The sequence below is a fragment of the Pongo abelii genome, chromosome 13, assembly GCF_028885655.2.
Source record: "Pongo abelii isolate AG06213 chromosome 13, NHGRI_mPonAbe1-v2.0_pri, whole genome shotgun sequence".
Classification (NCBI taxonomy): Eukaryota; Metazoa; Chordata; class Mammalia; order Primates; family Hominidae; genus Pongo; species Pongo abelii.
In genome coordinates this window covers 2,805,406-2,819,611 of record NC_071998.2, presented here as the reverse complement: position 1 = coordinate 2,819,611, position 14,206 = coordinate 2,805,406, and the positions used below count along the sequence as shown (strand labels likewise).

The window sequence follows — 14,206 nt, the reverse complement described above, 5'->3', positions numbered from 1 at the left end:
ATTTGTATTTAGAGCTACTCAGTTCTTGTGTGTGTTATGAGGCAGAAGCTGATAAGCATATTTAGGATAAATTATACATGAGCAGAGTCTGTTATGCTTTTATCAAATCATTGGATTTGACATGCTCATATTTATTTAGGATCTCTGCATCTACATTTGTAAATGAGATTGGCTCCCACTGATTGGGTGCTAGACTAATTTCTGCTTTTTCCATGCTACTTTGTTACAAGAGGAAAAGCAAACAATGATATGAAGTAGGGAGACAATCCTGTTAGCATCATATATTTAAAAACCTTAATGTGATATGCAAGGGCTGCTCCTGACCAAACTGGAGGATTGCCTGGGACACCTCCACCAAGGCTGAGGGCTGAGTCGGTCATGAGGGAATGTAGCACCCATTGTAAACCCCAAAAGCTTCCTGGGATAATGTGTATCCCAGATTTTTTCTCTAACCTACTGTTTGCGTAGGAAGACTGGAGTATGTAGTGGACATGGACAATAATATGTGGACATGTTTATAGATCTAGATCATTGTTGATGGAGCCATGTTATTCCATTATATGGGATGCCTTAATTTACTTAATTCTTACACATGAAGCTTCAGATTGTTTACGGTCTTCTCATTGCAAAATTCTTAGAATATATTTCTTTCTGAAACCATATTTTTCCACTCATGTAATTACATCCTAAAAATACATTCTGAGAAGGAGGATCATTGGCTCAAAGACAATGCAAATTGTACATATGATATATATAGACAAGATCCTCTCCAGCAACTTTGTACCTGTTTTTTTTCCCCACCAACTTATGTAAGAACACTCATTTCCTCATTTCTACTGACATAGAATTTTTAAAATACTTCACTCTTATCCACCTGATCAGTAAGAAAATGACACTTCAGGGACGGTTTTATTTGCACTTGACTGGCTATTCTATTTACAAACTATAACTGGCAGGAAAATGTAATGAAGGAAAAACTAGGAATAAACCATGATCCAAATGAAGAAACCTATAAGTCAATTAAAACAAAAAAGGACATTGTTTTTGAAGAAAAAATAAAAGACATTGTGGGCTGAGTGCAGTGGCCCACACTTGTAATCCCTGCACTTTGGGAAGCTGAGGTAGGAAGATCACTTGAAACCAGAATGAGACTAACCTGGGAAATAAAGCAAGACCCCATCTCTACAAGTAAATTTTTTAAAGAAAACATTAGCTGAACATGGTGGTATATGCCTGTAGTCCCAGCTACTCAGGAGGCTGAGGCAGGAGGATCACTTGAGCCCAGGAGTTCAAGGCTTCAGCAGTGAGCCATGATCAGGCCACTGCACTCCAGCCACCTGGGTGACAGAGCAATACCCTGTTTCCAAAAAAAAAAAAAAAAAGAGCAAAGAGATCGCCTCTCGATTTCATCTGTTATCCCCAATTAAATGACAATTTTGGGAGGAAGCTGACAGAAAAAGCATCCTTTAAAAACCCCTTATTATACAAGTCTGCTGAGAAGAAGACTGCATCAGTCTGAAATGAACACTGTTGGTTTTTTACATGTTATTGCTCACTTTAGTAAATGTTAGCTTTATTCAATTAATTTTATTAAGACTAACCACAGAACACCTATTCTAGTTAATTTTTAATCGCATTTAATGTGTGAGCTGACAAATTTATTCAGCTCCCACCCTACAGAGTTTCTCTATTGTATGAGATTTCTTACATCTGTGGGTTGTACTTTTCAGTAAAGTTTTACCACAGCTATATCATCTTGAACATTTCTTTTTGGTGTACACACCAAAGAATGAAGGTTATCACTGGAGAAGTCCCATCCATACCATTTTAGATGGTTGCACTGCCACATCAAGCCTTAAAGACTTAAAAGCTTTGAACTCTGAATTACAATGTTGCTTCTGTATGTGGACTCCAATGACAATGAAACATATTGCTATAAAATCCCTCCATGCTAGTCAGGATGGCCTAGGCAATGCTGCAGTAACAAATAAACCACTAAAAATCTCAGTGGTGAGACACAATGAATTTTTATTTCTTACTCTAAAAAGAAAGCCAACACAGATCAGATAGCGAACTTCTATCGACCCAGTCTGGAATAAGCAGCCTCCAGGGTCACCTTGGCAGGGATAGAGAAGCCTGAGGATGTTTATAAAGGCTAGACCTGAAAGTGGCTTGTATCACTTTTGCTCACACTCCATTGGCTAGAACTCAAACATAGGCACACTCTTAACTGCAAGAGTTACTGAGGAATAGAGTCTTCTTATTTGCAAGGAAATGGAACCAGTGTGATTAATACAGCACTACCTTTGCCGCATCCTTCAAATGTCACTTCTGCAGAGCTTCTTGCCTGTGCAGAGAATCTCATGGAAAACCTGAGTACTAATATTCTTTCATAGTAAGAGCATTGGTTTCATTTCCGAGCACACTTTTGAATGTTCTTCATACAGAGAGTATTTTTCCGTTGGGGACTAAAAAATATCTAGGGACTTTGGCTAAACTGAAGAACTTACCATAATCATCCCAATTAGAATTTTTTTCCTGGATACACCCTTTAATGGAAATTTGACCTCTAACTACAAACACTACCACAAACCACCCATTTGTCAAGAGTAACCTACTTTGCCATTGTAGCATACAGAAGTTCTTGAAATCCACAATACTTGCCTGGCACACCCCAGTGCTGCGGGCTGACATTGTCGATGGCAGTGTCCCTGTCTTTTGCTCCCCCAGCCCTCCCACAGGCTGAGTAAGCTTCTATTATCTGGAATACAGTGTGGCTTCTGTTTTCCTAATTTAGCCCTGACTTACTACGTTTATAATGTTTCTCTCTGCTCATGTAGTCTTTGATGAGTCAGAAGGTCTTTGCCATGCTCACAATGTGTGTACTGTGTCTCATATATATGCACTCTCTGTTGGGCAAGGAGGTGTGAATTACGACTGAAGCCCTTACCACATGCCTTACACTTATAGGGTCTCTGTCCTGTGTGGAATCTGAGATGAACATGAAGATCTGAATTCCGGCTGAAGCCTTTACCACACTCATCACATTTATATAATTTCTGTCTGGTGTGATCACTCTGATGGAAGTGAAAATATGAACTGTAACTAAAGCACTTTCCACACACTTCACATTTATATGGTTTTTCTCCAGTATGAACTCTCTGATGAGTGTGAAGAACAGAGCTATAAGCAAAATCCTTTCCACAAACATTGCATTTGTATGGTTTCTCCCCTGTGTGGACTCTCTGGTGAATGTGAAGCTGTGTACTTTGGCTGAAGCCCTTTCCACACTCACCACACCTATAAGGTTTCTCCCCTGTGTGAAACCTCCAGTGGACTTGAAGAACGGAGCTTGAACTAAAACACTTGCCACACTCACTGGATGTGTAGGGCTTCTCTCCAGTGTGGACTCTCTGATGGATAAGAAGGTTGGAGTACTGTTCAAAGCCCTTCCCACACTCTTCACCATTTGTTGGGCTTTTTCCCTGTGTGTACTCCCTGATGAATACAAAGAAGTGACCTAAATCCAAACGCTTTACCACATAAGTCGCATTTGTAGGGCATCTCCCCTTTGTGGACTCGATGATTGTTGTGAAGGGAGGAGTTGCACCTGAAGCCCTTGCCATATTCTTTACATTTGTAGGGATTGTCTCCTGAGGGGACTTTCTGACATCTGGGAAAGTCTGAGCTCTGTTAGCAGCCTGTAGGCCATTCGTGGAATTCATAGGGAGTCTCTTCTGAGTGGGTTTTACAATGAATGATAAGATATTGGCTCTGACTTAAGTTCTTTCCATACTGGTCACATTTATAAGATTTTTCTCCTAGGTGAGTGCTGTGATGGACACGAGGATCTGTATCATCTGCAAAGGCCACCCCACAGTTATTACATGTGAAAGGCTGTGGTAAAGCATGGGCCGCATCATGTTGTTCAACTGTTGATTTCATAATCAAGTTTTTCCCACAGTTGGGTGTCTACCAGGGTCCTCTCCTTTACATTCTTGGGACTCATGATGATCACGTGAGGTCCAATTGAGGCTGTCATCATGCCAAGCACGTCTGTACAATTTCTTTTCCACATAAATTCCCTTATATCTTCCCTGAGATTTCTGGGGCTCGTTTATTATGTTGGCTTTCTTCCAAGATTCTGCGGTAAGAACCTGTGTCAGGCTTTGACATGCTGTGATATCTCGATTTTTGATAATGGCATTTACTACATAGTTTTTGTTTTCAGAAATCTGAAGAGACATGCCTGCCCACTCTTCACAGAGGTAAACATCTTCTAAATGTGGGGAACACTGTTCTTGAAGGTTCATGATATAATCCTGACTCACACTTAAATCCCGGATCATTTGTTTCCAAATCTGCCAGCAATGAAGCACTTCTTGAGAAAGGTAATTTAACCCCTTTTCCTGAAGATTCAAAATGTTTTTTTAATCCCGTCTCCCATGAGAAGAAAGAGAATTTGTGAATCACCTGTCCAGAGGTTTTGAGAAAATGAAATATGATGGGGTGGGAAGTTGTCCCTGGCTTCCATTGACATGTGAAACAGTTAGAGCAACAATAATTCTAACCTGTGAGCTGCCAATTAGAAATCAAGTATTGTAGGGAAATTAACAGAAATCTTGGCCAGGTGCAGTGGCTTATGCTTGTCATAGCAACACTTTCAGAGGCTGAGGTGGGAGGGTCACTCAAGTTCAGGAGATTAAGACCAGGCTGGGCAGTACGGTGAGATCGCATCTCTATAAAAAAATTAAAAATTGTCTCGGTTTTGCCTATGATCCCAGCTACTTGGAAATCTGAGGTTGGAAGATTGCTTGATCCTGTGATGCAGAGGCTGCAGTGATCCAAGATTGTGCCACTGTATTCCAGCCTGGGTGAAACGGCAAGACCTTTCAACCCCCACACAGCAAAAAAGAATAAAAGGAAATCTTAGGAAAAATTTATGAAGGAAGAAATTCACCTCCCCGCTATAAGAGTAGTCAATAAAAAGCCTTTAATAATCTTGCTACAAAAGGTATGGGAAAGGCTCCCATTTTATGTAGTGTATGTGTGTATAGAAATAATACATATTGATGGAGTGTTTTTCATATGTTGGGCAGAGTAAGGGACACAAAGGGTCACAAGAGGTTTCAGAAACAAACAGGTTCTATCTCCTGATGGCTTCCCTTCCTTCACATCACTGTCATATGGAGGACTATCATGTATGTTTGTGTACAACCTGCACAACTGTACATGGTGAGCCTTAAGGGGATGGGGATAAAAAGGCAATGGGGATTGAAATAGGGATAAACATTGTGAAACATGGTCCTGGCATTGTGCGGGGATGCATATGTAAACCTCTGAGACAAGCTCTAAGAGACAGCCTTTTTATGTTCCCCGAGGTTCTTTGTCTTCGTGAAAAGATAGAGACCACTCAGATCCCATAATCCATTTCCTTAAGTTCTTACCTTTTAAGTTATTGCAGAATCTCAAACAGCCATGACTATGAGAATGGGGAACAGATAGTGTGGATTGTCAAAGGCCTGGCACCCAGGGAAGCAAGATTGTGGTATATAACAAACGGGGGGCTGAGGCAGAAGAGGATGATCATATTTTTGGGACCCTACGATGGGTTTCAAAATGGCATGAATATCATGGTCAAGTCCCATTGGATACTGCTTCTGGTTTAAGGTCCTTTCTGGGTTGTTTTATTGAAAGTGACTTTAGTTTATAAGATAGTATCAGGGAAAGGGAGACCATGAGCAGCCCCAAATGGGCTTTAAGCAGTGGTTTCCAAATTGTTCTGATCGTAACCCACAATAAAATCAGCACTGTGATCCAGTAGGAATAGGCATGAACATCAACACAGACTGCTCACTAAAACAGAAGTTTTATCAGCTGATACTTACATACAATGTGCAATGAACTTTGATAAATTCTTTTGTTTTCTGTTCTATTAATCTATTTTGCTTTTTAAAAATTGCTAGTTATGACACAGTAATTTGATTTCAGGACTCACCAAGAGGGTTTTATCCTGCAGTCTGAGAAACAACTGCAGGGATATGCAGATTTATGTAGAAGGTCCTGTGTTTACAGATTACACTTTGGTTTCACGAGGTTATTTATTAAAAACACAGGACCTAGGGCAAGATTAGGAAGGCTCAAGTCCTAGTTCTTCTTATAAGCTGTGTGATCATGGGCAAGTTATGAATTCCGTGACTCAGTTGTTTCATCCATTGATATGGTTTGGCTGTGTCCCCACCCAAATCTCGTCTTGAATTGTAACTCCCATAATTCCCAGGTGTCATGTCCCATAATTCCCACATGTCACAGCCCCCACACAGAGTCCCTACCAGGGCACTACCTAGTGGAGCTGTGAGACGAGGGCCACTGTCCTTCAGAAAACAGAATGCTAGATCCGACAGCTTGCACCCTGTGCCTGGAAAAGCCACAAACACTCAACACCAGCCCACAAAAGCAGCCGGAAGGGAGACTATACTCTGCAGAGCCACAGGGATGGAGCTGCCCAAGACCATGGAAACCTATCTCTTACATCAGCGTGATCAGGATGCAAGACATGGAGTCAAAGGAGATCACTATCGAGCTTTAAGATTTGACTGCCCCGTTGGATTTCAGACTTGCATGGGGCCTGTAGCCCCTTTGTTTTGGCCAAGTTCTCCCATTTGGAACAGCTGCATTTACACAATGCCTGTACCTGCACTGTATCTAGGAAGTAAATACATTGTTTTTTTATTTTACAGGCTCATAGATGGAAGAGACTTGGCTTGTCTCAGATGAGACACTGGACTGTGGACTTTTGAGTTAATGTTGAAATGAGTTAAGACTTTGTGGGACTGTTGGGAGGCACGATTTGTTTGAAATGTAAGGACATAAGATTTGGGAGGGGCTGGGGTGGGATAATATGGTTTGTCTGTGTCCCCACTCAAATCTCATCTTGAATTGTAACTCCCACAATTCCCATGTGTCATGGGAAGAACCCAGTAGGAGGTGATTGAATTATGGGGGCGGGTCTTTCCTGTGTTATTCTCATGATAGTGAATGAGTCTCATGAGATCTGATGGTTTTTAAAAGGGAGATTCTGAATGGGCGCAGTGGCTCACACCTGTAATCCCAGCACTTTGGGAGGCAAAGTGGGTTGATCAGGAGGTCAAGAGATTGAGACAATCCTGGCCAACATGGTGAAACCCCGTCTCTACTAAAAAATACAAAAATTATCTGGGCATGGTGGCGCATGCCTGTATTCCCAGATACTGGGTTGGCTAAGGCAGGAGAATTGCCTGAACTTGGTAGTTGGAGGTTGCAGTGAGCCAAGATAGCATCACTGTACTGCAGCCTGGCTACAGAGCCAGACTCAAAAAAAAAAAAAAAGCGGGGGGGTAGTTTCCCTGCACAAACTCTCTTCTCTTGTCTACCACCATGTGAGACGTGCCTTTCACCTTGCACCATGACTATGAGGCCTCCCCAGGGATGTGGAACTGTAAGTCTAATACTTCTCTGTCTTTTGTAAATTGCCCAGTCTCCTGTATGTCTTTATCAGCAGTGTGAAAACAGAGTAATACGTCCATAAAAGGGGGATAATAACAGTAACTATCTGTATTAGTCCATTCTCATGTTGCTAATAAAGACATACCCAAGACTGGATAATTTATAAAGGAAAGAGTTTTAATTGACTCATAGTTCCATGTGGCTGTGGAGGCCTCACAATCATGGCAGAAGGTGAAGGAAGAGCAAAGGGACATCCTACATGGCGGCAGGCAAACAGAAAGCCTGTGCAGGGGAACACCAATTTATAAAACCATCAAATCTCATGAGACGTAGTCACTCTCATAAGAACAGCACGAGAAAGAACCGTGCCCCATGATTCAGTTACCTCCTACCAGGCCCCTCCTACAACATGTGGGAATTATGGGAGCTAAAATTCAAGATGAGACTTGGGTAGGGATATAGCCAAACCGTATCTCTATCTCATAAACTAAACTTAGGTAACACATAACTGTATATGAACCTCTGAGAAATGAAAACGAGGTTAGATATTTATCAAAAAGTAATCAAATAAGCCAACACTTAGATTACACTTACTACGAACAAATAAGTGTTGGCTATTGTAACTGCCAACCAAACCAAAGTTTTCCCTTGGTTCCTTTAACACTGGTTTATCCAAAACATTGGATAAACATTGATTTTTCTGCAGAAGCAACCCATAGATCAAGGCTCTTGGTGATGTGTGAATTTTATAAGTCTCATTCTGAGAAATACGAGGAAAGAATGAGAGCCTACATGTGTGATTAGGGGAGGGAGTGATTACTAACTGCATTGAATGCCCACAGGCCAGGGGTATGAGATTTGGGGAGAGCTCCCTCACAAATCCATCACAAGGGGCCAGATCCTCACACTGATCTGTAAAAACTCATTAACTGCAGGGTTCTAACCTGCACATGCATCTCTTAGTAGTTTTCTTTCCAGTGGTCAAAGTTTCTCTTTGTGATCTAACTGGAGTTTTCTATCTGGTATGAAATGACGATTTCAGGACACAGGTCCAGTGGTCTGATGCTCAGTTACTCACCCACGGAGATGAGGTTCCTGAAGTTTTCCAGCATCACATCTTGGTACAGGTTTATCTGGGTTTTATCCAATAGAGCAAGCTCTTCCGTGGTGAAGACAACAGCCATGTCCTTGAATGTCACCCTTTCCTAAAACATCAACCACATGCCACGTCAATCATCCACGCAAATGACTGGTCTTAGTCTGTTTGGGCTGCCTTAATAAAATACCACAGTCTGATTAGGTTAAACAAAATAAACTATCTTCTTACTGTTCTGGAGGTTGGAAAGTCTAAGATCAAGTACCACCAAGATAGGTTTCATTCAGGTTTCTTCTCTTGGCTTGTAGACAGCTGTCCTCTCACTGTGTCCTTACATGGCAGAGAGAGAATGAGAGCAAGCTCTATTGAGGTTCTCTCATAAGGACATTAATCCTATTGGATCAGGGCTTCCCAAAGGACAATATTAATCAAATTATTAAATACAGCCCAGGAAATAGGCACAGATAAATCTATACCAAGGTGTTGTGCGAAACACAAGTCTAGTACTGTTCCATGATTTCATTTCTCATCACACACCAAGATTTGGTATTTTCACTTTTTCATGGCAGATTAATGTATTTTTATCATGTTAAAAGGAACTAAGAAGACAGGGTAACTAAAAGCCTGGCTCCTAGATTCAAAAAACACAATAGAGAAAAGGGAGATTATTAGGATAACTAAGAACACTTGGATATCAACTCGGTATTAAAAAATAGTGGGATCAATGTGAAATTTCTTGAGTATGTTAGCAGTAATGTGGAAATGTAGGAAAATGCTCTTACTCTTAGGAGATACAAGCTGAAATATTTAGGGATGAATTATAATAATGCCTGCAATTTATCCCCAACTGGGTCACCAAAATACAATATAGATATGTGTGTATATACGTATATTATGCATATGTTTGTGGGTGATTGTCAACAATTGGTGAATCTAGGTGAATATTACACATTATGCTATTCTTTCATTTTCCTGATAAATTGAAATTTCTCAAAATAAAAGGATGTGGGGAATAATCTGATATTAATAACCATCTCCTAATCAAGAAACCAATTTTTACATAAAATATTTCTATCACTGCATATATCACACTGCTCAGAGTTATGTATTTACAGATATGTTCTCTCAATAGACTCTGCATCTCTAAATAATGCAGAGCTTTCAAACGAAAGTTGTAAGCCATTACAAAGGACGTCACGAAGAATATGTTCCTAACAATTGTCCAATTACCCAAATCTGACAATGATTAAAATCAAAATCTAAGGGAGTCAGCACGGCTGTCCTAATAGCATCACTCTCTCAGTAACACTACTGTATACCTTCTTCTGTGGGAGGCAACAAAATCGAATTTGAGTTAATCATTCAGGAAATACAGATACCCTGAAGTCTACTTGGGGTGTTCAAATGTAGGGAGAAGGGGTTAGGGATAGAGGTTCACCCAGCCTACGCCCCATTCTCCCTTCTCTGCCTCAACTATAGGGCCTGGGAAAACAAAACACTCATTTCTCCACCACCCTTGTAGCTGGATGGATGCCTTGTAGGAAGCCTAGGCAGCGATTGTCATAAGATGCAGATACAAGGAGAGCCCCCAAATATTAAGAAACCAAATTTATCAACGAATAAACACTTGCAAAAATCTATAAATCTTTTCCTGTCTTAAGTATTCTTGTATAACCATCTATGAAGTATTCTTGTAAAACCTTGAACCTGAATCTATTTAAGCATCTGGTGCTTCCACTTACAAGAAATACTGTGAATAGATAACACATTGAAAGATAAGAAAAGGAAACAAACAAATGCATTCCAAACATAGGAAAGAACACAGAACACCAAACTTGGTTTCTACAACAAGTGAATAGCAGGAGAGAATAAAGTAGAGGGGCAAATTTCTCTAGATTAAAAGAGATTATGAGACACAACAGCCAACTATATGATAGTATAGACCTTGGTAAGATCCCATTTGAACAAACCAACTGTTAAAAAAATTTTTGAGATAATCAGGAAAATTTGGTTATTGTCTGGGTATTAGATAATACCAAATAATTATTGATTATCTCATTAGTCAATATTTTAGGAAATATATACTGAAATACATAGAGAATGTGGTAAATTAGATTGCTGTTTAGAAATATCCTCTTCCATACTCACTAATCCCACTAAAGGACCAGAGTGTGTTTTCTTACCACTTAGTTTTGACTTGGCAATGTAACTTACTCTGGCTATCAAAATGAAGCAGAAGTGAAAATGTGCCAGTTCTAACCTGGGCCTTGACAGATCTCACGCGTTCACTTGCTCTCTTTTCCCTCTCTCTTCACTATGAGGGCACACCCAAGCTAACCAAAACCAGCAGAGTGCTACCAAATATTCATGGCATCGGCTTTAGGTCCAGGCCGTAACCATTGAGGACACTGTTATAGGAGGTTGGAAAAATGGTGACCTGGATGTAGTGGTGAACATTTGGTAAACTGTTGCTGTAATTTAGAAGATAGAAAATTTACCTAATGAATCTTGGACTTGGGCAAGATGGTTTCCAGGCAGAAAGATAAAAGTGTGAGCTCATTCATTTTAGTTGCATATATAATAAAGTACTATACAAAAGTGATGTGCTCAGAGAAAAACAAATACAGTGTAAAATAACATGCCTCTTTAAAGTACTCTGGGAAAGAAAAAAATGAAAAAGAGATTAAGCAAATCTCTTTTTGCAAAAAGTTAATCATTGAAACTGCATGATGGGTACTGCAAATGGAGGCTCATAATACCATTTGTTCTTTTTGTGTACTTCCATAATTAATTTTTTTCATGATTAAAAGAAAATCCTTCCTCCACACTGTGATGGTGTTTTTAATGTGACAACTTGGCTAAGCTACAGTCCTCAGTTATTGAATCAAACACTAATCTAGGTATTGCTATGAAGATAAATTGTAGATGTGATTAAAGTCCATAATCAGTTTACTTTAAGGGAGATTATTCTAAATAATCTGAGTATGTCTGATTCAAAAAACTGAAAGGTCTTATGAGCAGAGCTGAGGCTTCCCTGGGAGGTGGAGAAATTCCACCCATAGACAGCGGCTTCAGTCTGTGTCTAAGAGTTCTGGCCATCCTTCCTGAGGGACTGCCCTGTGGATTTTGGACTTGCCTAGTTAGACCCCGTAATCATATAAGTCAATTACTTATGATAAATCGCTTAATATATATCTCTTAGTGCTTCCGCCTTGCTGGTTGAACTCTGACTAATACATACCCATTCAAATCTTGTTACTTATTGAACGAGACCAGTGACATTTAGAATATGGTCATGTATATGCTGCCCATGCATCTCCAACCTCAGCCTCCGGAGTAGCTGGGACTACAGGCGCCTGCCACCACGCCCGGCAAATTTTTTGTAATTTTTTTTTTTTTAGTAGAGACAGGGTTTCACCGTGTTAGCCAGGATGGTCTCGATCTCTTGACCTCGTGATCCACCCAAAGTGCTGGGATTACAGGAGGGAGGCACCGCGCCAGGCCTGGGACCGTTCTTTTCAAAATGTATGCGGTGATATTAAACTCCTGAGTTATTACAGTCTGAGTTGTTTCCTTATTGCCAGAAGCCGGAACCTCTGCCCTGAAGTCAGAAATGCCCCAATGGAGTCAGAGCTGCTAAAATCCAGAGTTCAGACCCAAGACAACTCCCCATCCAAGAACCTAGGGGTGCTGAGCCAGAATCGCACGCGCCAAACTGAGCGAGAATAGCCCAACCCATCCTCTATCTCCAGAGAAAAGCTGCTTAAGCAAATCCCTCATCCCATTCAGGGAGGCACAGCCCCAGCCATTACTCCCAAACTCTGAGCCAGCGCCCCACTGCCCTCATCCAGAGATGCACATTCCAAGACTGGACCCTAAGCCTCGACCCAAGGTGGCACAGCGCAAGTTGCTGTCACGAAACGTGAAGATGCACGTTTTGTCAAACCCAGGGCTGCTCCCCAAACCGAGCCCACGCGCTTCCCATCCCACCCCGGCTAGGTAGGGGCCGCTGAACTTCCCCAGCCTACCCCACCCACGAGGCCTTATCATTGGTCACCAGTCCCCTCTTCCACTCCTCCTACTTCAGTCCACAGGGACGGGTCACAGCTGCATATCCTGCAGCCCTATTCCTGGCTACGCTTCCGAGAGGGGCGCGGTCCACGCGGGACTCACCCCAGCATCCCAAACAATGTCGCCCGCAACTAGCGTCTGGTACCATGGCGCATGCACAAGGAGGCCTATGGACTACAATCCCCAGAAAGCCCCGCGCGCAGCAGTGGACATTCGCAAGGCTACCAGGGTGAAGGTAGCCTTTGACTTCCGTGCATTTGGAAGTCCTTTGACTTCCGTGCATTCGTCTAAAATAATGACAATCATAATAACGATAAACTATTGAAATGTTAAATAAATCACTATCAACGATGAAAAGAAAAAGTTTCAATATTTTACTACTTGGAAATGAGCACTTTACCATTTTAATGAAGACTTTTATAGGTTCTTATTTTATAGGCATGTCTTTTAATGTTAAAACCACGAAAGTTTTCAATTAAAATTCACTTAAATATTTCCATCCCCGCCCCCCATCATGTTTTGTTTCTGTTGATGAAGACTGCATAATCTACACTTGCAATATAACATACCCTGTAATTTGTTTCCTAGTCTCAGAAGAAGCAGAATGAATTAACCACCATTGTCTGAATCCTTAATAGGGGAATTACAGGAGTACTCGTTACAACATAACAAGAAAACGCGGGAAGTTTTCAGATTGTTTTTGAAAGTTTCCCCTTGTTGGGACTTAGGCTTTATTTTACTTTATGTTATTGCATTTAAGATTTAAGATCATTAAAAAGTCAGGAAACAACAGGAGCTGGAGAGGATGTGGACAAATAGGAACACTTTTACACTGTTGGTGGGACTGTAAACTAGTTCAACCATTGTGGAAGTCAGTGTGGCGATTTCTCAGGGATCTAGAACTAGAAATACCATTTGACCCAGCAATTCCATTACTGGGTATATACCCAAAGTATTATGAATCATGCTGCTATAAAGACACATGCACACGTATGTTCATTGCGGCAGTATTCACAATGGCAAAGACTTGGAACCAACCCAAATGTCCAACAACGATAGACTGGATTAAGAAAATGTGGCACATATGCACCATGGAATACAATGCAGCCATAACAAATGATGAGTTCATGTCCCTTTTTAGGGGCATGGATGAAGCTGTAAACCATCATTCTCAGCAAACTATAGCAAGGACAAAAAACCAAACACCAAATGTTCTCACTCATAGGTGGGAATTGAACAATGAGAACACATGGACACAGGAAGGGGACCATAACACAGCGGGGTATATTGTGGGGTGGGGGGAAGGGGGAGGGAAAGCATTAGGAGATATACTTAATGCTAAATGCGTGCAGCACACCAACATGGCACATGTATACATATGTAACAAACCTGCACGTTGTGCACATGTACCCTACAACTTAAAGTATAATAATAATAAAATTTTAAAAATTTAAGATTTCTATTAAAGAAAATTTTGGGTACCCTAATGGGGTAAGAAAATTGAATAAGAATTCCATTAGAGACCCACAGTTTTAGCCTGGAGGAAAGCCTTGA

General features: G+C 41.0%; 1 pseudogene; it reads right to left on the bottom strand.

The window, feature by feature from the left end:
* Positions 1 to 263: 263 nt before the first annotated feature.
* The window catches only part of LOC129056140 (zinc finger protein 285-like), a 31,549-nt pseudogene continuing 17,606 nt past the window's right edge, over positions 264 to 14,206 (bottom strand).